Below are 24586 nucleotides of genomic sequence, written 5' to 3' on the forward strand. Positions count from 1 at the left end.
TTCAAATCATCAAACTTACTGCAAAGATTAGTAACTCACATATATCTTAGAACCCCTTTTTAAATGTTTGTTTTTGTAGGTACATGGTAGGTGTATATATTTATGGGTTACATGAAATATTTTGATACAGGCATGTGGGCATGTGATACATAATCACATCAGGGTAAATGAGGGATTCATCACCTCAAGTATTTATCCTTTTAATTATACTGTTATTTGTAAACATACAATTAAATTATTTTTTTTACAATAGTTACCCTGTTGTGCTGGCAAATACTAGGTCTTATTCATTCTATTTTTTTGTACCCACGAACCATCCCTATTTTCCCCCCACTGCTCACCCTACTACCTTTCCCAGCCTGTGGTAACCATCCTTCTATTCTTCTACTCTCTATCTCCATGAGTTCAATTCTTTTAATTTTTAGCTCCAACAAATAACTGAGAACATGCTACGTTTGTCTTTCTGCTCCTGGCTTATTTCACTTAACATAATGACCTCCAGTTCTATTCATGTTGTTGCAAATGACAGGATCGCATTTTTATGGTTGAATAGTACTTCATTGTGTATATGTACCACATTTTTCTTTATCCATTCATCTGTTGATGGGCACATAGGTTGCTTCCAAATCTTGGCTATTGTGAATAGTGCTGCAATAAACATGAGAGTGCAGATATCTCTTGGATATACTGATTTCCTTTTTGCGGGGTATATAGCCAGCAGTGGGATTGCTGGATCATATGATAGCTCTATTTTTAGTTTTTAGAGGAACCTCCAAACTGTTCTCCGCAGTGGGAAATTCCATTCCCACCAACAGTGTACAAGGGGTCCCTTTTCTCCATATCCTCACCAGCATTTGTTATTTATTGCCTGCCTTTTGGATAAAGGTCATTTTAACTGGGGTGAGGTGATATCTCATTGTAGTTTTGATTTGCATTTCTGATAAACGATGCTGAGCACTTTTTCCTATGGCTGTTTGCCATTTGTATGTCTTCTTCTGAGAAATGTCTATTCAAATCCCTTGCCCATTTTTAATGGGATTATTAGATTTTTTTCCTGTCGAGTTGTTTGAGTTCTTTTATGCATTGATTATTAGTCCTTTGTCAGAAAGGTAGTTTGTAAATATTTTCTCCCATGTTGTGTGGGTTGTCCCTTCACTTTAATTGTCCCCCTTGCCGTGCAGAAGTTTTTTTTTAACTTGAAGCGATTCCATTTGTTCATTTTTGCTTTGGTTGCCTGTGCTTGTCCAGGTATTACCCATGAAATCTTTGCCCACTTCTGTTTCACAGGTCTATGCGTCTGTTTTTATGCCAATATCATGCTGTTTTGGTTACTATAACTCTGTATAATTTGAAGTTAGGTAATGTGATTCTTCCATTTTTGTTCTTTTTGCTATGGATAGCTTTGGTTATTCTGGGTTGTCTGTGTTTCCAATATAAATTTTTGAATTGCTTTCTCTATTTCTGTGAAGAATCATTCATATTTTGATAGGGATTGCATTGACTGTACATTGTTTTGGGTAGTATGAACATTTTAATAATATTTATTCTTCCAATCCATGAATTAGACCCCTTATGTATCATATTTATAAAAATAAGCTCAAACATTTTAAAATCATGACCTCTAGAGTGTTTTAAATTATCAGATTATCCTCTGAGAGTGTGTGTGTGTGTGTGTGTGTGTACCTGTCATTATTTCAAATTTTAAAATATTTGAGTGTTACTAGATGCTCAGCTCTAAGAGACCGGGTACAAGGAGGAAGAGTTCAAAACCATAGTGTCTCTGCCCTCAAGAAATGTAACGACTACTACTACCACCAACTGGATAAAATTATAGGATGTCAGGCACTGTGCTTTACATTTATTTTCTCATTTAATTTGATCCTCATAATAACCCTAGGAGCTAAGTATCAACTTGATTTTCCAAATTGGGAAACCAAGGCTTGAATGACCAAGTCACTTGACTCAGTCACACAAGCAACAGACAACAGCTAGGATTCAAAGCCAGGTATTCCCAATTCCAAAGCCTAGATCCTTAACCACAGTCAGTACATCTGGCTGACAAGAAAACACAAACATCCATTAAGAGTGAGGAGTAGAAAGAGTATATTTACAGTGAAGAGCTAAGTCCTGAGATGTGGAGTAAAGTGGCTTAGGAGAAATCAAAGAGTGCAAATAGGGTGAGGAGCCACCTACACAGCTGTTAGCTTTGTGAACCCTGTCAACACTGATGCCTAACTGATCATACACAATCTGTCTGCTGGCCTCTGACCCATGACCTACTAGTGTACTACGTCTTTAGCAACTGACAGAATGGAAAACCAATGACATTTTGACAGGCCTTAAGGCCTTTCAAAGTTATCTCCAAGGATGGAATCAGCTCTTTCCCTGATGTGGACAGACTTCCATTCTGTTCTAGAGATAAGGCCATATATGGAGGAAGTTTGAAATCCTCTGGCCAAATACTAGATAGTACTTCCATTGTTTAATAATTAAATGATTTTTATAACTCTATCCCTAAGAGCATATGGCAATTGTCTTTGCCCACAGGATCAATTGTCACTAACCTTTTAGCTTGGTGGAAAAAGCTAAATGTCTTATAATGTCTGAACAAAACGTAATACCACTTTCTCTGTGCTTGTCTCCATGTACCAGAAAGTCATGGGTCTAAGTGGATGTGGTATCCCTCTCAGGCCTCAGCAGTCCCTTTACAAAGCAGCAGACTTCTGGGTACCCAGGTCAGGGCAGACCTCCCAACCTTCAGGGTATGATTCTAGGGTCCCAGTGTTCCAAGAGAGGGAGAAATATTTCCTCTATAAAATAATGGGGGTCAGAAGTGTATGCGATTTCCCTTTGCTTCCATGAAATTAGGAGAAAGCACCAACACTTTCTACTAATTCCACAGTGAATAGGATGTGCTACCAGCCCAGCATCAGTAGGGTTTCTCTTCATACTCATGAAGCGTAATGGTGAAGTGGCTGCCTGGAATTAAGATTGCTGCTGTCAAGGTAGTAAGAAACAGTTCAATTTTTCCCCATGAGCCAATTATTATCAGGGTCACGTCTGGAACCTGGGCTTCATTTTCCCAATTCAATCCATATTTGAATGACCACTATGGACCAGGTTCTATGCTAACATCTCACAGACCCAAACAATCTTAGGAAATGGATATTATTTCTGCCTTACCTATGTGGAAGCTAAATAAAGCTCAGGAAAGTTATATCTTTTATCACAGAGCCGGACAATTATAGTTGGATACCAGACTGAATCTCTTGACACTATGTTCTGGGCTGACTCCACTATGTGCCACTGACTCCCCTAGTGCCGAGGTTTGGGGCCTTATAATATTATATGATAACAACAATATATGGGATTTCAATGGTCATCCTCATAATCAAGCTCTTTACTCTCAAAGGAGAAAGAACATATCATGTTGAAGGGGGCTATTAGAAGGCAAATGTGGTAAATGCTACAATGAATGGACACAAGCAGTTTAGAAACCCTATGGTGAGGATCAACTCTGACTGGAGAGAGAGTGAAGGAAAACTTAAGAGATGTGAAGCCATCCACTGGGGAGGAGATGCTTTTGAGGTTAACAAAAGCTCTTAAACACAGAGATGGAAGCAGGCAAACACAAAGGGATTCGTGGACCACCCCTTACATCAGAGTTTCTCAATCTTTTTATTGACATTTGGAACTAGATAATTCTACATGCTGGGGGGCTGTCCTGTAAATTGCAGGATATTTAGTAACATCCCTGACCTTTACCCACTAGATGCCAGTAGAACACACTGTCCCCAGGTCATGACAACCAAAAAGTCTCCAGACACTGCCAAATATCCCCTGGGGCACACAGTCATCCCTAGTTGAAAACCAGTGCCTTTGGTGAAGATGTGCCAGAAACTGCAGATTGGCTAAATGTGGAGGCTGGGGAGGTGCAGAGTAAGAACAGGAAGCCATGAACCAAATAGGAAAGAGGGACAGATGTGTGACTCAAGTCCTCTCAGCAACTCCCTCAGGTATGGACTCTGACTACCTTAAAGCAAATGGAGAGCCAGGCACAGTAGCTCACACCTGTAATCCTACCACTTTGGGAGGCTGAGGCAGCAGGATCACTTGAGCCCAGGAGTTCAAGACTAGCCTGGGCAATACAGTAAGGCCCTATATATATATATTTTTAAAACACATATTTTAAAAAAAGACAAATGGAGGCAAATGAGATCCCATGATGGGGACCCTTTGATGAATGTCCAGTAGGACCCTGACTGGGAGTAGGACATCTATAAGTGGAGAGGATGGATTCTAGACCCAGGCAGCTTGGAAGACAAAAACCCTTACTCTCTTTCTCCTTTCAGTAAATCAAAGAAAGAGAAGACAACAAGCGGGAATGCTAATAGAATAGTCATAATGAACCTGGAATTCCCATACCTATTTGGGAGGACTGGAGGGGAACTGGATAAGGAGAAATATTGATTTGTGCTGTTTCTGTGACTGCAGTGCCATCCTTACCTTCTCGGGCCATCTCCTATTCCCTCACCTCTCACCCTTGGAAGGGTTTTGGCCCAGGAAAAGCAAAAGAAGTTGGCATACTTAGTCCTGGGAGGGAGGAAGGAAAGAAGAGAAGGGAGTAAAGATGAGAGTATTCTGACATTCAAAATTGATCTATTAATAGTGTTCACAAAAGGGACCATGTTTCCCAGTAAAAAGAAAACAAGGTAATGCTGGGGCTGGGGATGGGAATTGAGGAAAGGGGCCAAGAAGTAAATGTTTACAAAATGCCCACTGAGTGTCAATTCTGGGCAAGGCGCATTGCATGAGTCACCACCTTCAATTTTCACGGCATCATGTAATACCTGTGTATGAAGTGGTTATAACAAGCTCCTTTCTATACAGAAGGAAAGTGAAGTTCAGAGGCATCTTCACAGACTGAGACCTCCCACCGTGGCCAGGGGCTCCGGACTTGTCTGGCAGACTCCTCCATGATGTGCCTCCTCACACTTCAGCACCTACAGCCTCTCGCCCCATGCAAGCTGTAGCTGCCTGCTTACTCGTCTGTTTGCTCTGCTTACTCGTCTGTTTGCTCGTCTGTTTGCTCTGAGATCGTCAGGGGCTGTGTTTTGAGTTCTAGGACTCTAGCATTTCCTTATGTGCCAGGCACAGGCTCCACTGATACAAAGAAGAGAGCAAGAGTTAATGCTGAGGTGAACAAAGGACCCGCAGAAGTCCAGCTGTGTGAATTTACAGCGGAACTAATGAGCACACCCAGTTACATAACTGCCTCTCCTGCTCTGCTCCTGTGCTCAGCAGCCACTAGAGGAAAGCAGGGCTTTCTTTCTTTTCCTGTGCTATATATAATTCCAACTGTTTGGGCAGGGAAGTGTGCTACAGCTCCACAGCTCACTTACATTAGATCTTAATTTTTTTCTTAAAAACCTAGCAATTTCTACCAGTGATGCCACAAAGATAATAATACAGTAATCTTAAGATTGAGATACTTTACCCACATTTCCTGAACTTTTCTACCTTGAAAACACTCATTATTTCTGGTTCTACTTTGAGAAGCAGCAAGCAAGGAAAGGGTGAAAATGTGAGATGCTAGAGAGACAGTTTGCAACATTCCGTAACTACAGCCTTCAATGCTGGAACCTCAAGTCTTCAATATCAAATGGAACAGTACTTCCCCTTGGTAACTAACTAGGAGCTGATCCATTAACCAGGAATATATTTTTGATATAGAGTAGGCCAGGTTTGTTTTTGGTTCTTTTGCACCTCCTTTCCTAGGCCCTAACCCCAGACTCCATGACCTCATGAATGTAGAATGAATGAATGCTGCATAAAGAGAATCATTCATTTGTCCTGGGACTCCACTGAAGATGATTTTTGCTTAGTAAGCCTCTTCTTCAGATATAAAACTAAAAGGTATGTTTTCTGAGACCTGTTAAAGCACACATTTACTAAACTTACATTAAGTTCAGGTCAGTCCTAAAAGGTTCTCTAATTTCTGAAAGCCATGTCTGTTATTCTAATGTGAATTGTTACACACACAGACACACCTTGAACATTTTTAAATTACATTTCTTTAAGCATACTCACTCACTCACACTTTTTGCCAATTTGGTTGGGCTTTCCCCTAAACCAATTCTTCTAAAATGGTGAGATTTTAACAAATAAAATGATACAACTGATGTTTTCACAGGGTAATAGGTTAAGAAGAAAAAACTCCAGGCTTTTGAAATACTAATTTTATTAGCATTAATACTAATATCTAGGCCTGGTACAGTGGCTCACACCTGTAATCCCAGCACTTTGGGAGGATGAGGTGGGTGGAACACGTGAGGTCAGGAGTTTAAGACCAGCCTGGCCAACATGAGGAAACCCCATCTCTACTAAAAATACAAAAATTAGCCAGGCGTCGTGGCACACACCTGTAATCCCAGCTACTCAGAAGGCCGAAGCAGGAGAATCACTTGAACCCAGGAGGCAGAGGTTGCAGTGAGCCAAGACTGTGCCACTGCATTCCAGCCTGAGGGACAGAGCAAAACTCCATCTGAGGGAAAAAAAAAAAAAAAAAGTAGTATCTAAATATTAGCAGTACTATGATTTATAGACATGAACTCTTATAAAGAGTATGTATATGGCTGGGAATGGTGGCTCACGCCTGTAATCCTGGCATTTTGGGAGGCTGAGGCTGGCAGATCGCTTGAGCCTAGGAGTTTGAGACCAGCCTGGACAACGTGGCGAAACCCTGTCTCTACAAAAATACAAAAATTAGCTGGGCACTGTGGCATGTGCCTCATGCCGGCAGTTTCAGCTACTCGGCAGGGCTGAGACAGGAGGACTGCCTGAACCCAGGAGGTCGAGGCTGCAGTTAGCCAAGATCATGCCACCGCACTCCAGCCTGGGTGACAGAGGGAGAACCTGTTTCAAAAAAGAAAAAAAGAGTACATACACATTTTGAGACTTGCTTAATACTGGGCAGCTCAGTAATACCAAGTACTAGTCAAGGGTGGTATGTCACTGTGTTCAGAGTTGGATGAACCTGGGTTATAATCTGGACTCAGCTGCTACTTCCTAGTGCAGGTCATTTGGGTCTTGGGCAAAGTATTGAACCTCCCAAACCTCAGTTCTCTTTTGCACAATGGAAATCATCTGAATACAGACAAGAGGGCCCACTATAAAAATTAAACAACACAGTCTGTATGGAAGTGTCTTTAACAGGAGAATTAAGTAGCAGGCTCAGGCTTTTTGCATCCTTCCTCTTCCCCTCCACTCCCCAGTCACCAACTTGCGCCCTGAGTAAGGTTTACGGCGCACTATCTGTCTCCTGTGGCTTGTAAACCTCTGCAGTAATTTCAGCAATCTACATTGCCTGTACCCTCTCCTCCCTTGTAGGCTCCCCTGAATCACAACCATATTTGCCTTTCCAGAACACAGATCATTGTCTTCAGTGATTCCCTGCAGGACAAAGTCTGCCCACTTCAGCCTGGTGTCATCGTCCTGTTGCAGTCTGGTCCAACCCACCCTTTCTGAACAGTTCCTTACAAACCCACATCTTCCCACCTCAAATCTGCCTAGGCCATTCCCCTGCTTTGAGCTCTTACAGAGCTCCCATGGCCTACAGTATAAATTCCTAACTGTCTCAGGTGGCATTTGAGACCCGTGGTATCAGGTCCCCACACCTCCCCCAGTTTCACTGTCTGCTACTCGTTTCCCTCCTTATACTTTACACCCAAGTATAAATATACTTATAGTATCTGAAACCCCATGCTGGGTCATCACTCTTCAGCTTTACATACACTCCTCTCTCTGACAAGAATACTCTTCTCCTCTCATCCATTTGGAAAACTCTTCAACAGACTTCAAACATCTCTCAAATGCCTCTACTTCTGTGAAACAGTCTGTCCAGAACTGTGTCTTGTACGTTTTTCTACTACTTTGCACCTGTGCCTGTCATACAATGATTTCTCAGGGTTTTTTTTGTTTTTTTTTTTTGTAATTCACTGACCGTTATTAATGTCTTCTCTGCTAGAAGTGTAACACTACTCAGCTTTGCACAGAGAAGTTACTTGGGAAATGTTTGCACTGCTGAACAGAGGCAGCTTCCAATCTCATGGGAAGATCAGATGAAATGCAGGGGATACATGCTACAACACAGTCAAGAGGACTGAAAGCAGGCAGCAGGAGAATTTCTACAATATTCCTGTTTAAAATGTTAAAATGTTGGTGGCTGCCAGAGCTCAGGAAAAGAAAATTTTCTGATGTGGTTATAGCTCACTCTAACAAGTCAATTACATTGACCTAAAGCCCGTGGAGCTCAAAACTGTATTTCTCTCCCCAAGACCTCATTCTTTTATAAAGCTCCCTCCCCTGTGTAATGAATGTGGGCAATTGCTTTTGCAGTTTTTGACGATGCCAGTTTATGGCTATGTTTTTCTGTTCACTGAACTGGCTCATTTCTTCAGGAGAACAAACTGTTCTCCACTGAAGCAGGAATTGGCTGGGTTCTAACAAAAAGATTTTTCCCCCCTGACAGTGTTTTTGCAAAAGACCCAAGTCAATTTATAGCCAAGTAACAAAAGGTCAGAAAGGTTAGTCAAGCAATGGGCGTAATTCCTGTGTGTCACAGCCAATAAAGGAAATGGGTGGGAATAAATAGTATGCAATTTTAACCTGAAATTATTTGTGCAAAACTATTCTTGTAAACTATACAAAATGACCCATGACTTCCACTATAAAGGATTTCTCACTCTGACTTTTTTAAAGGCACATTTACTTTGGAAGAACAGAGATGACCTCAAATTCCTCATTCACAAATGGAAAATGTTAAAAACTTTCTTCACACTAATATAAGAAAAACTTGGTCATCGCTTTGCAGCCCTGAAACAGAAATGTTCACATAAAAAAAAAATATCTTATACTTAAGTCACAATTAAAAACAATTTGCATGACTGAATTTAAAATAAATTGCAAAATTCCCTTGCCAAAAGGGAAACAATATTGACCAAAAGAATAGGCCAAGAAAAGACCCTATGAAAGTGACAGTTCATCTGTTTTAATCGTGCTAAAAGTGTAACAAACTACTGCATTATTCAGTGAGCATAAGAACAAGAAAAGCCTGCCTGTAAAGCAGACACGAAGAACTGACATCACCAGCCAAGCAAGCGGAAGGCAGATGAGTAATAGCCTGTACTGGGCGGCCAACCAGGCCCCGGCCCATGAGTCTGTGGAGTAAGAAAGCCTTTCAGATATCAAGGCCGTTGGGAGGCCTCCTTCCCCCAGTTCTCCAATACAAAGTCTAATCTACTCACCATTTAAAACAATCTTAGCATCCAAAAGACGAATGGTTAAATAGAACGCTGTCACCGTTCAGACAAGATAGTGTAAACCCATTTCTCCCCCTACCTCATTGTAAGTACAACTCTAAATCCTTAAAATAACACAAAAGGCAACCAAAGGAGAAGTCTGAAAGAAAAAGGAAGGTAAATTACTTAGGGACCCGGGATTGGAGGAACAACACAGCAGCACATCTTATGACCACACCCTCATTCAATAGAAGAAGGTGGCCAAGGCTGTTTCCCAACCCCCAACCTAGCAACAGAGGGCAGCAGAGGATTGAATGGGAGTTCTGCTGACAATACCAGGCCAGCTGGAAGCACCAACAAGGGGGATAGCTCAGGACCCCACTAACAATAAAGCATAACAATAAAGCAGTCTGGGAAAACACGTTTGCCCCCGACTACAGGGCCTCCAGGAAGCATGCTTCATCCCAGCAGGATGGAGACTCCCTCCTCTACCTAGATACCAGGGAGCATGGCCTAGGGAAACTCCTTACCCCCATCAGACAGCACCAACAGGCACTAGTGGGAGCCGTGGCAGTACCAGATAAACCAAGTGGACCAAGAGTACTGCAAAGGCTCTGAAAAGTAAATCATCATTGGAACCACAAGAGTAAATCCCAACTCACATGCTAAATCTAAACAGTGTGACTGCCTGCTAAAATGGAAGATTTAAATAGGACCCAGACTCTCCTAATAGACAAAATGTCCAAAGTAGATTTAAAAGATCACCTGTCGGCCAGGCGTGGTAGCTCACGTCTGTAATCCCAGTACTTTGGGAGGCAAAGACGGGTTAATCATTTGAGGCCAGGAGTTCGAGACCAACCTGGGCAACATGGCAAAACCATGAAGATGGACTGAAACAGAACCTCCAGCACCTGTAAAACAATAGCAAAAGATCCAATATTCATATGACTAGAGTCCCAGAAGGAGAGAAGAAAAAGAGAAGGGCTGAAAGAGTATTCAAAAAGATAATGACTGAAAATTCCCCAAATTTGGTGAAGGACGTAAACCTACAGATTCAGAAGGTAAACATATCCCAAATAGGATAAACTCAAAGAAATCCATACCAAGACACATCTTAATTATATTTCTGTAAATTAAAGACAGTAACTCTTGAAAGCAGAGAACAACAACATAATACCTATAAGGGGACATCAATTCAAGTGACAACAGGTTTTTTATCTAAAACCAGGGAGGCTTGGCCGGGCACGCTGGCTCACGCCTGTAATCCCATGACTTTGGGAGGCCAAAGCAGGCGGATCATTTGAGGTCAGGAGTTTAAGACCAGCTTGGCCAACACGGTGAAACCCCGTCTCTACTAAAAATAAAAAATAATAATAAATAAAATTAAAAAATAAAACCATGGAGGCCAGAAGGAAGTGGCACAACATTTTTATGGTTAAAGGAAGTTCTTCAAACAGAAAGGAAATGATTAAAAGAAGAATTTTGAAGCATCAAAAGGGAACAGAAAACAACAGAAAAGGCAGAAATTGGGAGAGATATATATAACGATTATCCTCCTGTAGTCCCAGCTATTTGGGAGGCTAAAGCAGGAATAGTGCTTTAGTCCAGAAGTTCACCTCTACCCTGGACAACATAGCAAGACCCTGTATCTTTTAAAAAAATTAAAAATTAAAAGCGGGAATGTAAAGGGACCTGGATGGAAATCAGGTTTCCACATTTCACTCAAAGTGGTAAAATGCTGATAATGGTAGACTATAGTAAGTCACACAGGTATACTGTAATACTCAGAGCAACTGCTAAGAAAATGATACAAAGAAATACACTAAAAAACACCATTACAAAGTCAAGATAAAAACTTCTCAAAATGTTCAAGTAACCCAGAGAAAGGCAAGAAAAGAAATAAATAATAAAATGGCAGATCAAAGCTCTAATATGTCAATAATTAGTTTAAAGGTAAATGATCTAAATTCACCAACTAAAAGGCAGAGATTGGCAGAGTAGAATAAAAATACAACCCAACTATAAGCTGTTCACAAAAACCGACTTCAAATTCAACAACATAGATAGTTACATATACATATTTATATATAACATGGCTTTACACTGTATGTAAGCAATTTCTAAATAAATATCTAAAAGGAATGATATCAAGATATCATTAAAGGAATCTCAATTATCTTCATTATTCTTTCCTATGTTTTTCAGATTATCTACAATAAGAAAGAATGGCTTTTATAATTTAAAAAAATGGTTTTTTCCAAGTAAAGCAGTCCATTTGAGATAACCGTATTGCTGCCTAGGGAGGAGGAAATAATCTTTAGCATTGGTAGCCACCATTAATGTGGATCTTTCTACTGATGAGTTGGCTGTCTACCCCTGCCTTACGCTCCAAAAGACCAGAGGTACAAGGCAGAAGGCCCGAAAGACCAGGAAATGTCCTCTTTTCAAGTTTTGGGTATGGGATCCAGGGAGTAGAGGCTGGGAGAGGGAAATGAGAAGTTAGGGAGCAGAGGGATAGGGGGCAAGGGGTAAAGAGAAGACAGTGCAGACAGCAGAGCAGGACTACTGGATGCCTGCCTTACTTCTAGTGGTTTCCAGAGTCATGGCTCTAGGTCTTCTCAGGCCTCGCCACTGAGCTAGTTCCTGTGTTTTCTTAATCCATCACCCGAGACCATGTGAACACGTCTTAGTCCCCTTTGGCCCAACAGAGCCAAATCCAGGTATCACCCCGTGATGCTGGTGGCCACAGCCCAGAAGAGGGAAGTCTTCCATTTTATACTGCCAAGTAAGTCTAACTCTAACATGCTCATCTTCTTTTATTTTTCAGTTTCTCCCTAACTTTATCCAGGAGTCTTATAACAGTTTTCCTACCATATAACATGCCCAATCCCTTTTCTGACATTTTAAGAAATCCTAAAGTAATCTTCAGTTCTTCCTCATCCATTATTTATATATACAATCTATTATTATAAAGGAGACAACACAGAATGTAGAAGGTAGATTTCTAAAGTCCCCTATTAGAGGTTTATAATTCTTTTACAAAATACTATCTTTTCTCTTCCTTAACACAACAAACAAACCCATTAAAGTCAAAACTGAAAACTCTGACCAGGAGTCTGTTATATATGAGATGCCTCCTTGTTGAGGTTGCTATAGTCCTAATTAACAGTTGACAGGACATTTCAAGACTTCTCACTCTTATCACCAGTCCTGGAAAAGTTGTCTTTTCTGTAACTTAGGACATGGAATCCCACCTCTAGGGCCACACAGGATAACTCAACGCCAACCTTGACCTTAAGGCACTTTACAAGGACTGCAGGACTATTTTAGTGCCCCAATCCTTGCCATCTCTCATGGTCAAAGCACCAACAAAAAGAAACACAATTTTACAAATACTTCAGTGTATATTATTTGAGACCACATTCACAGTTAAAATAAGCTTTTATTTTACCTGTTGTCTTGATTTTTGGGGCTGTAGTAAAAAAAAGTATGGACTTGGAGTATAAGTGTCCCTATTACTTATTAGCTACATAGCTTTGTAGCCTGTCTATAAAATGGAAATAATTATGTATATCCTTTGTAAGGACTGAATAATATATTACTTATAAAAGTTCCAGGTGGTCTCCTGGTTCCATTTAATATTCCTACTTTGGTTTTTCTTTCTTCCATCTGCTTCTCATTTGTTTTCTTCTTGTATTTTATGGACCAGAGTGAGTCACTTTAAATTCTGGTAGAACAGGATAGCATATGAATATACAATATAAAAATAGTAGATATTCCTCTGGAGAGTAGGGGTGGGCACTGACTGGGAAGGGACATGAGGAAACTTTCTAGGTAATGATAAGTGTCTGGGTTCTATAGGTGTATTCATTTGCCAAAACCAGGCCCATATACAGTTAAGATTGAATTACAATAAAATGTACACATCTTACTTCCAAAGAAAAAAGCCTATAAAAAATAATTACCTCTACTTAGCAATAAAACATGCTGAAATAGTGAGGGGGGGAATGTATCAAAAATACAGATGACTAGATAGAGGGAAAGCAAAATCAGTAAAATATTGATGGCTGAAAACTGGTAGTGGGTATATGGTTGTTTACGGTAATAATCTTTCAACTTTGCAATATGTTTGAAAATTTTTATAATAAAATATTGGAAAAAAAAACTCCTACTGAAAAAAAAATGGAAGGCACTCAATACTTGTTAGTTTTCAGCCAGGTGCCATGGCTCATGCCTGTAATCCCAGCACTTTGGGAGGCTAAGGCAAGAGGATTGCTTGAGCCCAAGAGTTTGAGAACAGCCTGGACAACATTGCAAGACCCCGTTAAAAGAAGGGAAGGAGGGAAGAAGAAAGCGAGGGAAGAAGAAAGCGAGGGAAGAAGAAAGGGAGGGAAGGGAGGGAGAGCGGAAGGAAGGACAGACAGACGGACGGAAGGAAGGAAATTTTAATGCCATGAGGGGGACACTGCAAAAATAAAAATAAAAATGCCTGTTAGTTCCCTTCTCAAACCCTATCCCTATTGTTATTCATCTATTTGCTTATTCACCTGTCAACATGTAGTAGGCACACACTCTAGTGTTGCCTGGTACAAGCTGCTTACCCCATACTCCTCTGCATCTCAGTTTCCTCATCTATGGAATAATAATTACAAGTGCCTCATGGGATTTTTGTGAAGATTCAGTGAGATAATAAACATGTAACACTTCACGCAGTGCCTGCCACACAGTTGGTGTTTGAGAAGTGCTAGCTGTTATAATGTCATTATAGCATACAATAAGGAGCATGGGCATCACCACAGATTATTCTAGTGTCAAGTAATGACTAGAAGCCCTGACTCTTGACTGCTTGGCTTCAAATGCCAACTCTATCACTTATTACTTTTGCAGCTTTGGGCAAAATTCATAAGCTGTGTCCTCATCTGTAAAACAGGAATAATACACGTCACTCTCATAAGGTTATAATCATAAATGCAAATTATATCTATCAAAATAATATAAGCAACATAATTTAAGATATATATATATATATATATAGCTTAGACAGTACCTGAAACAGTGTAAACACTCAATTGATGTTAGCGAATTCACTACGCTGGATACTCAGAGGCATAATGATGAATGCCTAAGTCTCTGACCCCTGGAGAGTTGATAATGCAGGAGACAAGAAAGCAATGTCAACAGAAGGATCGCAAAGCAGCCTATAATGGATGTGTGCTACAGGAAAGGTACTACAATGGAATATGTTGAATACAATAGGCATGGGATACCTGAGGGAGACTGATAATAGTGAGTGAGGAAGGCCAAAGAAGACTTCAAGGGGAGGGTGGCATTGATGAACTGGAACTTGAAGTTAGAAAAGGGGAAGAAAAAGCTTGTTAAAGGACACGGTATAGGCACCCTACTGGAGTTTAGTAACAGGTAGGTCAGGGTGGTTTGGAAGATTCATGCCTGGAAAGGGATTGAGCTGAGATGGTAAAAAGTTCTGCTGATGTAGACTTTGCTCTTCAAAAGGATTTTGAAAAAATGATCATCTATTCTTATACTCCACTGGGTTCGTAGAGTTAAGTTTTGTAAATTAATTATATCAACCAGTAACTTTTCCTTGATTCTTCTAAGAAATAAATACTACTCATCATTTATCCACTGTACTCTTTATATAAAGAAACAAAGAATTCATAACCATAACCACTTTACCAACTCAAGGCACAAGGACATATCTCTACTAAATAAAACATCCCAGAGCCTCTAGAGGAAGGGCCAGGGGAGAGGTTACTAACAGTGTGGTAGAATCCAGTGAGTTAGCGCCACTCCAGTTGTTTCACTACTTTGACGTTACAACTTGGAATCTGACTCAAGAGATTAAATTCAGGAAGGGAGAGGTGTCCATGCAGCAGAGAAGAGTTGGCTTCCTTTGGCCACTGCCAGCTGGCCACACTGGGCCTCTGAGAGATTGCTATGCCTTGGTAAACACATTTCTGATTTCTGTAGGCACTGAGCAAACTCACTAAGCCTTACCAAAGTGTCTTCAACATCACAGCCTGAAAGAAGTGGTGAGGACAGAGGCAGGTTTTGTAATCATTAAAGGCACCAAATGCTACTTCAAAATCATGTAAATTAAACATATAAAGTATAAATGAAAACATTTTTCAACACTGTTGGAAATTAAAATGGTAACTAATTTTACATTTAACTCCAAGGAAAAAAAAAGCAAACTTATTTTGGTATAAACCAAGCCTTTTTAGCAGATGCACCTTTGAGTGAGAGGTGTGCTGGCTGGTTTAGGCTCGGAGGAACAATCTCCTGGTCTGTGAGCTCCATGAGGACAGGAACCATGGCTGTCTCGCTCACTGCTACTGTGAGCTCCATGAGGACAGGGACCATGGCTCTCGCTCACTGCTATTATGAGCTCCATGAGGGCAGGGACCATGGCTGTCTCGCTCACTGCTATGATTTTAGGGTGTAATACAGTGGTCTGACATGTAACTGTTGCTGAGAACTACCCACTGACAGAATAAGACTAGTCTCCAGTTTTGTAAATTGAGAATTTTTTTTTTTTTTTACTTCATTAAGAGACTATTCAGTTCTTAATTAGGTGGGGGTAGAACTGATTTAATACCAACCAAACTCAATGGAGACAAATTAGATTTTTCCCTCATTTTAAGAAGCAGTATAGCTTTCTAGGAGCCTCACTATTCCTGTAATTTACCCAGAGCTGTCCTTCCTTAGTATCAAAACATCTAGGAAACAGAATCCCTAATCAGGTTGCTGCATAAAGAACAAATTTAGAGCCCCTCTCGGGGTTTTCAACCTGTGTAACTAGCATGCCTAGCCTTACAGCAATCAGAATGTCTCCCCCAGGCCAATATGGCCCTTCCCTTCATGGACAGGGCCAGGTATACTCAGAGAGTCCCACACTCCAACTCCTCCTAGACTCCATAGTCTGGGCTTTTAGTGTCCACATCATCTAAAATAGTGTACATTGTACCCAACAGGCAGTATTTCATCCCTCAGCCCCCTCCCACCTTTTGGAGCCTCCAATGCCTATTATTCCACTCTATATGTCCAGCTGTACCCACTGTTTAGCTCCCACTTATAAGTGAGAACATGCATAAACCTCTAGCTTTTAAGATTTTTCTGTTTATAGTGCTTCAGGTTGGCTGCTTCCTAATGACAAAGGAAGGACCTTCATCTACAAATGCCTCGAGAAGACTGTGTGGTCACCTTCACATGGATTTTCAGGCCATCTTGGCTTCAGCAGTAAACAACTGAGGCAACATCTTCAGAGATCTTCAGGCTACTAAGTGATATCTACGGACCTGTGACTCTGTAAAAGCTGGTTTGGAATTTCTTTTTTCCATTAAGTGCAGTATCTTGCATTGACTAATTTTCTGCTATCATAGCCTCATAAAATGTTCACAAAAATCTCCCATCATAGCTTTTCACTACTGTATCCTTCAGAAAGGTCTAGGAAATTAAACATATCAGAAAATGAGCCTATAGGCAGCACTGTGGACAGTCACCATTCATATTTCACCCACTCATAGAAGGTGATTTAACCCTAAGCTTGCTTTCATATTCTTAATCCAATTTCTACTCAGGTCCAAATTGATTCTCTAACTCCACAATGGCTCTTTACTTAAAAATGAGATAGAAAATAAGAAATCTTGTCAAGATTCTTTTTCTTTCTTTTTTTTTTTTTTTTTTTTGAGACCAAGTCTCACTCTGTTGCCCAGGCTATAGTGCAGTGGCGTGATCTTGAGGTTCACTGCAACCACCGCCTGCCAGCTTCAAGCAATTCTCCTGCCTCAGCCTCCTTAGTAGCTGGTACTACAGGCATGTGCCACCATGCCTGGCTAAGTTTTCATATTTTTACTAGAGATGGGGTTTCACCATGCTAGCCAGGCTGGTCTCAAACTCCTGGTCTTGTGATCTGCCTGCCTTGGCCTCCCAAAGTGCTGGGATTACGGATGTGAGCCACCACGCCCAGCCTCCCTTTTTTTTTTTTTTTTTTTTTTTTTTTGAGACGGAGTTTTGCTCTTGTCAGCCAGGCTGGAGTACAGTGGCACGATTTTGGCTCACTGCAACTTCCACCTCCCAGGTTCAAGTGATTCTACTCAGCCTCCTGAGTAGCTGGGTTTACAGGCACCCGCCACCATGCCCAGATAATTTTTGTATTTTTAGTAGAGATGGGTTTTCACCAAGTTGGCCAAGCTGGTCTCAAACTCCTGACCTCAGGTGATCCACCCACCTCGGCCTCCCAAAGTGCTGGGATTACAGGAGTGAGCCACTGTACCTGGCCAAGATTTAAAAAAATTATTTTGAGCTAATTTTAGAGTTACAGAAAAGTTGCAAAAATTGTACAGAGTTTCCATATATCCTGGCCCCAGTTTCCCCAATGTTAGCATCTTACATAACCATTGTATATTTACCAGAACCAGAACTTTAACATTAATACAATACTATTAACTAAACCAAAGACCTTATTCAAGTTGTACTGGCTTTTTCTACCGATCTCCCTTTTCTGTTCCAGAATCCTATTCAGAATCCCCGCTGTATTTAGTTGTTATTTCTCCTTGGTCTCCTGAGGCCTGTGACAGTTCCTTGTTCTTTCCTCGTCATTCACATTCTTGACAACTTTTAAGAGTATTAAACAGTTATTTTGTTGACTGTCCCTTGATTCGGGTTTGCCTGATGTTTTCTCATGATTACTCTGAGGTTATACATTCTTGGCAAAAATACCACAGAAATGATGTTGTGTTCTTAATACATCATATCATGGGGCTCATGATGTTGATGTCTTATTGCTGGTGGTGCTGGCCTTGACCTCTTGGTTAAGGTGGTTCCTGCTGAGTTTTTCCACTATCCATTTATGACCTCTTTCTTTATAGTTAATTAACATGTTGAGGTAGTTTGAGACTATGCAAATTCTTTCAAAGCTTTCTTGAAGGACTACTGGCTCCCTCATTCACAAACCAGCTCACTCGCCTTCAAATTCCCAAGAGATCAGTTGATATGATTTCCCCATTTGTGCCACACAAGCACTCTGATTACTTTTGTTTGTTCAGTGAATTTTACTTTTCTTCTGCTTATTAAAAAAAATATTTTCATTGTTTAAAAAATGTAATTGTGGAGCTCTCATAACCCCACCTTCAGAGATTAGCACTATAGATAATTTGATGTATATTCCATCTGAATTTTTTTTCCTCTTTTAATACCACTGGAGTCAGATACCATGAGCTTAAATCCCAGTTCCACCGTGAACTTTGGGCAAGTTGCCTAATTTTGTGTGCAGGTAATTCTTTCTTTTTGGGGAACCAATGACTTCTTTGTAAATCTGATCTATAGACTCTCATTCTCAGAAAATGCACGATATATAGTATACATGACATTTTGCATACAACTATAGGGACTCACAGACTAGGTTAAGAACCCCTATTCTATTTATCACCTTTGATCCACAATTCTGTCTCTGGTAATCTAGCCTATAAAATACTGGCACATACAAACAGGTACAAAAAACATTTCATGTAGTCCTAGCAAAAAATTGGGAGTAATTTAAACATCCACCAACAGGGAACTGGCTAAATTATGATCACTCCACACTATGGAATACCCTACAAAGAATGAAGTAGATACATGTGCATGGACATAGAAAGACTCCCATTATATACTATTAAATGAAAACATTTCAGGACTTTGTATGACTCCATTTTTAGTAAGATGAAGGGAGAGAGGGATGGAGAGGGAGGGAGAAAGGAGAAGAGAAAAAGAATGAGAGGGCATGAAACCTATATGTAAATGCATAGAAAAAAATCTGGAAAGTTTCACAATAAACCCAACATCAATGACTCTGGGAGAATGGGATTATCGGGTTAATTTTATTATTTATTTAGTCTATATTATTTGAACTTTTTACAAAGGGTACAACTTTAAAAATTCCAATAAGATTCTTTAAAAACCTTTTCATAGGCAACAACTCTGAATAAATATAGATTTAAAAGTGATTAATGACTGGCAGAAATAATTTAATGATAAAAGAATAACCAAACTGGTAAGAATTTTGCCCACAATGGAATGCTAGTTCAAGATACATATGAAACAGAATCAGAAAGTTAAATGAGAAAAACCTAATGAAACTCTCAATGGATACAAGAATGTAATTTGACAATATTCATTTCTAATAAAAATACTAAGAACAAAAGGCATATAGATAAGGCAAGATGATATAAAACATCTCTCTAAGCCAAATGTAAAAAAAAGGCAATAAAAGGCCACTTTTACCATATTAAATATTTTTGAAGTTCTGGCCAATGCAGCAAGACAGCTGAAATAAGGTAGGCATATATATTGCATAGGAAGTTAAATATGTTATCTGCAGATGAGATGATTGGACAACTATAAGAGAAAAAATAAAAATTTTGGAAGAGCTATTTTGTAAGGTAGAAATAAATCTTTTACATCCTGTTTTTAAGAGACATCAATTGAACACTGCCATGGGGTAGATGAGGTCACACAGTGGACACCTGAACTCCAGATGCCACTTCTGGACCAAGGTTAAAATTGTTCCTTGTCGAACTCCTTAAAAACTTGAGGGAATACAACCTGATTACCAAGATTTGCCTACTTTTAGTTCATCAGGTAAGGCTCCAACAGCCTGAAATTTATCACTATTTGTATGGTCCAAATGACAATGAGGAAGAGGTTATCTCTCATACCATTTTTCCCTACAACAAGTAACAACAATGACAACACAAGCAACTAACAATGGTGAACACACACTGGAAACCTTTCTAAGCACGACAAGCAGTAGTTCATTTAACCTTCACCACAACCCTTGGTAGTAGATTCTAATTTTGCCTCCAGTTTACAGATGAGAAAACTGAGGCACAAAGAAGCTTGAGGCACAAATAACTTGCCCAAGGTCACTCAGCTAGTAGCTGGTAGAGCCAGGAGTTGAACCCAGGCAGTCTGGTTCCGGGCCCATGCTCTCAGCACTACACAATCTTGTTGCCGAAGAATGCACAGGCAAATTGTCATCTAGAGGAAAGATACAATCTATGAATTAGAGTTCTGGAGGAAACTGAATTGAACAAAAGATTCAAATGACAGAAGAAAACTACTTTCAGCATGGAAAGACCTGAGAGAAGAAACAAGAAGGCACTCCTAGTGTCTCACACATCATTAGCAAAGAGGATCCCTGGGACATGACCTGGAAACATCTGAAAACAATGTGAGAAGGAAAGAAAAAAAACTCCAAGTAAGCAAGTTAAATAGATTACATGAAGGGAAATCTAGTAGTTATTTTTTATTTTTTTAAATAACAGAAGTCTAGAAACGAGACAATCTAAGATATAAAACATCAAAGAAAAAGAAGCTGAGCAAATCAGAATACCTCAAGCTGTCATCTGTAAACAAACAAAAACGATGCCACCCCCAGACCAAATGGCCTCATTCATCTACCAGTTTTCTAGAGTGGCAGTCAAACCGCATTTCCTTGCCTCCTGACTCCAGAGGGAGCTGACTTAGGTTCTGTGGAAACTGAGCATGCTGGCATTGCTGGCCACTGCCCCTGAAGGAAAACACCTCTTCCACACCACTTTTCTGTATCTCCTCTACTTTCTTCTCTAGCATGAACTTGGCATTTGGGCCTGGTTTGCAATCCCACTTACTAACTTAGTAACAACACCTTAGTCTCCTTGCCTACAAAGCAGAGTAATAATTCCATGCATAAGGCTGTTGTGAAGACTAAGCCAGCCATCTGAATAAGCTCTAGTCACCCCATGCTGGACATGTATTACAGTGCTCAATATGTTCAATTTCCTGAACATAAAGACTGACCTTTGCCAACAGCCAATCCTAAGACCTTTTACTTTCTATACATGCTCTACTTGAGGGATTTTATATCTCTTATGGCTTTGATATCCTCCTTGGTACAAGTGAGTCTCACATCTTTATCTCCATCCCCAACATCTCATATGAGTTTCTGATCCATATTTCCAACTTCTCCTAGATATGTTTGCCTAGACATTCAACAAGTCCTAAAATAAACTTTCCCCTGCTTCTCTCCAAATTAGTCTCTGCACCCAATCCACACCCTTTATACTACTCCCTAAGTTGGTCAGTAGTTCCACCATCTATCACCACCTTCCCTAAAACAAACAAAAACTCCTCTGAGGCATGCCCTAATTCCCAGTCTCCTCCATGGCAGGCATTGGTAATTTTAGATTCTGCCCCCAAATGCCTCATATATCTCCTCTTCTCCATCATCACTGCTATCTCCTATGCTCAAGTTGCTCTCACCTCTTATCTGGACAACTGCCCACAGCTGCTTAACTGACTTCCCTCCCTGCAGGCTGTGCTTCACATGACAGCCAGAATTATCTTCCTTAAAAATGAACTAGAACATGGCACTCCCTTGCTTTAAACCCTCTGGTACAGACCACAGGATACAAACTGAAACTTGTTGCCCAGTATTCAAGGTGCTTCACAATCAGGCCCCAACACCCCTTGTCCAGCCTCATCTCCAGCCACTATCCCAAGAAAAGGCTGATGTACCTGTGCACCTTCAGACTTTTGCCCTCTCACTTTATCCTCTTTCTCACCAAGCTCTGCTGGTACATACAGTAACATTTAGCTCCCAGGGTGCCTGCACTGACTCACCAAACTTCTCTCTCTCTCTCTGTATCCAATACACCTGACACATCACATCTTTTGCCATTGTTGGCTGATTTGTACATCATGCCACCTCATCAACCTTGAAGGCAGGGACAGAACTGCCCTTACTTTTGTATCTCCTGCGCCCAGCTCATGATCTGTTGGCTCAGAGTGAGACCTCAGTGGCTGTTAACTAACTGAATCAAAAATAGCAAAATACTTATGAGTACCAGGCTGAGGCTCAGAAGAATTAAGACACTTCATAGAACAAATGTAAGAGGTGAAAAAAAAAATAATTGCGGAGATGGGGTAGATAAGGAATAGGAAGAGAAGATGCCCCAAAAAAGGGCAAATTAAATTTGCCTATAGGGAAGAAAAGGCAAGTTCTTCCTTTTGCTTTTACTATAGTAAATAAATATAGAAACACATATTATTTTTTGCACTAAGACAATTTGAAAGATTGTTCACCTTTAAAATTTGCTTAAAAGCTAAAGAAAGCAAAGAATGTTCTGTAAAACAGAAGACACAATGGAGAAGAAACAACAAACATAAAAACAAAGAAACATACAATATACAGAAAACATAATACAATAGCAATAATAAATTAAACAGTATAAAATCCCGTATAAGATGTAGAACCTTCAAAGATAAGTTAAACAGAGACAAAACCTGACAACATTCTGTTTGCAAGAGATAGGCTATGAAATAACGATAATGAAGTTGGAAAATGTAACAAAATCATTACATAAGAAAGTATAGACCATGAAAAAATAGAGAGCAGTACTGTTTTCTGCACTACCAAAAAATAAAAATAAAAACTAAATACACAACCAATAATCTTGAGAAACAAACAGAAGAATCTAGAGGAATTTTTTTCTTTTTTCTTTTTTGAGATGGAATCTTGCTCTGTCGCCCAGACTGAAGTGCAGTGGCGCAATCTCAGCTCCCTGCAACCTCTGCCTCCCGGGTTCAAGCAATTCTCCTGACTCAGCTTCCAGAGTAGCTGGGACTACAGGTGTATGCCACCACACTCAGCTAATTTTTCTTTTGTATTTTAGTAGAGACAGGGTTTCACCATGTTGCCAAGGCTGGTCACAAACTCCTGAGCTCAGGCAATCTGCCCATCTCAGCCTCCCAAAGTGCTAGCATTACAGGTGTGAGCCACCACTCCTGGCTGAGGAATTTTTTTTTTTTAAAGAAATAAATTAGATATTTTGAAAGTGAAAACCAAAAAACTTTTGAAGGATTCATAAGAAACTGACAGGAGCTGCTGCCTAAGAGAGCGGAGCTATTTGGCCAAGGAATAACAATGAATGGGAAACTGACTTTTCACTACATCCTTTACTGTATTTTTTAAAGTTTTATATTTCAACTAAAAGTTGCTGTGAATAGACTAAAATTGATACTACTGGCAAGTGCAAAAAAAAAAAAGAAACATAAATAGGAAAAACAGGACACAAAAAGAAGCAATAAAATTGTAAGAGAATATGTGTGTTGCCGGGCTCGGGGGCTCAAGCCTGTAATCCCAGCACTTTGGGAGGCCGAGACTGGCGGATCACGAGGTCACGAGATCGCGACCATCCTGGCTAACACGGTGAAACCCTGTCTCTACTAAAAAATACAAAAAAACGAGCCGGGCGAGGTGGCGGGCGCCTGTAGTCCCACCTACTTGGGAGGCTGAAGCAGGAGAACGGTGTGAACCCAGGAGGCGGAGCTTGCAGTGAGCTGAGATCCGGCCACTGCACTCCAGCCTGGGTGACAGAGCGAGACTCCGTCTCAGAAAAAAAAAAAAAAAAAAAAGAATATGTGTGTTAATAAATTTGGATAAAACTAAATAGATGAGTTTTTAATCAAAAATGTAAAATTCTAACACTGGCAAAAATAAAATACCTAACCAGACCAACATCTTTTAAAAATCAAAGAACTAGGCCAGGCACGGTGGCTCATACCTGTAATCCTAGTGCTTTGGGAGGCTGAGGCGGGCAGATTACCTGAGCTCAGGAGTTTGTGACCAGCCTTGGCAACACGGTGAAGCCCTGTCTCCACTAAAATAATAAAACAAAATTTATGAGGCATTTTGGGGCAGAAATCCCAGCACTTTGGGAGGCCGAGGCGGGCGGATCACAAGGTCAGAAGTTCAAGACCAGCCTGACCAACATGGAGAAACCCCGTCTCTACTAAAAATACAAAAAAAAAAAAAAAATTAGCCAGGCGTGGTGGCACATGCCTATAATTTCAGCTACTCGGGAAGCTGAGATGGGAGAATCACTTGAACCCAGGAGGCAGAGGTTGCAGTGAGCCGAGACCGTGCCACACTACTCCAGCCTGAGCAACAAGAGTGAAACTCCGTCTTAAAAAAAAAAAAAAAATCAAATAATTACACCCCTAAAAAGTAGTTAGTGAATTAGTCTCCAGAAACAAATGATTCATGTCTCCAGAAACAAATGATTCATGTTATATAAATCATGCCAAAAATAGGTCAAGATATAGGTTATCTAATTATTCTACTAATCTGACCCAAAAACTGGCTAAAAGAAATGGAAAGAAAGAAAACTATACACAAAGTTCACTCCGAACTTATGCTCAAAAATTTAAAAGAATAGCAAATATAGAACCTAGAAATAGATTTTAAA

The 24586-nt window shown here is 40.3% G+C and overlaps 1 protein-coding gene across 43 annotated transcripts in view; it reads right to left on the minus strand.

Annotated features, from left to right (window-relative positions):
* ZHX3 (zinc fingers and homeoboxes 3) overlaps positions 1-24586 on the minus strand; it is a 154167-nt gene that overhangs the window by 56344 nt on the left and 73237 nt on the right. For 7 of the 43 annotated variants that reach the window (XM_074005331.1, XM_074005341.1, XM_074005326.1 and 4 more), the window contains exon 3: positions 10065-10210. The exons of 31 other annotated variants lie outside the window; for them this stretch is intronic. The gene's annotated coding sequence lies outside the window, so the exon portion shown is untranslated. The remainder of the gene's footprint in view (positions 1-10064; positions 10211-24586) is intronic. 5 more of the 43 variants (XM_074005346.1, XM_074005344.1, XM_065523158.2 and 2 more) reach the window with 1 other exon arrangement.

Source organism: Macaca fascicularis, chromosome 10, assembly GCF_037993035.2.
Source record: "Macaca fascicularis isolate 582-1 chromosome 10, T2T-MFA8v1.1".
NCBI lineage: Eukaryota > Metazoa > Chordata > Mammalia > Primates > Cercopithecidae > Macaca > Macaca fascicularis.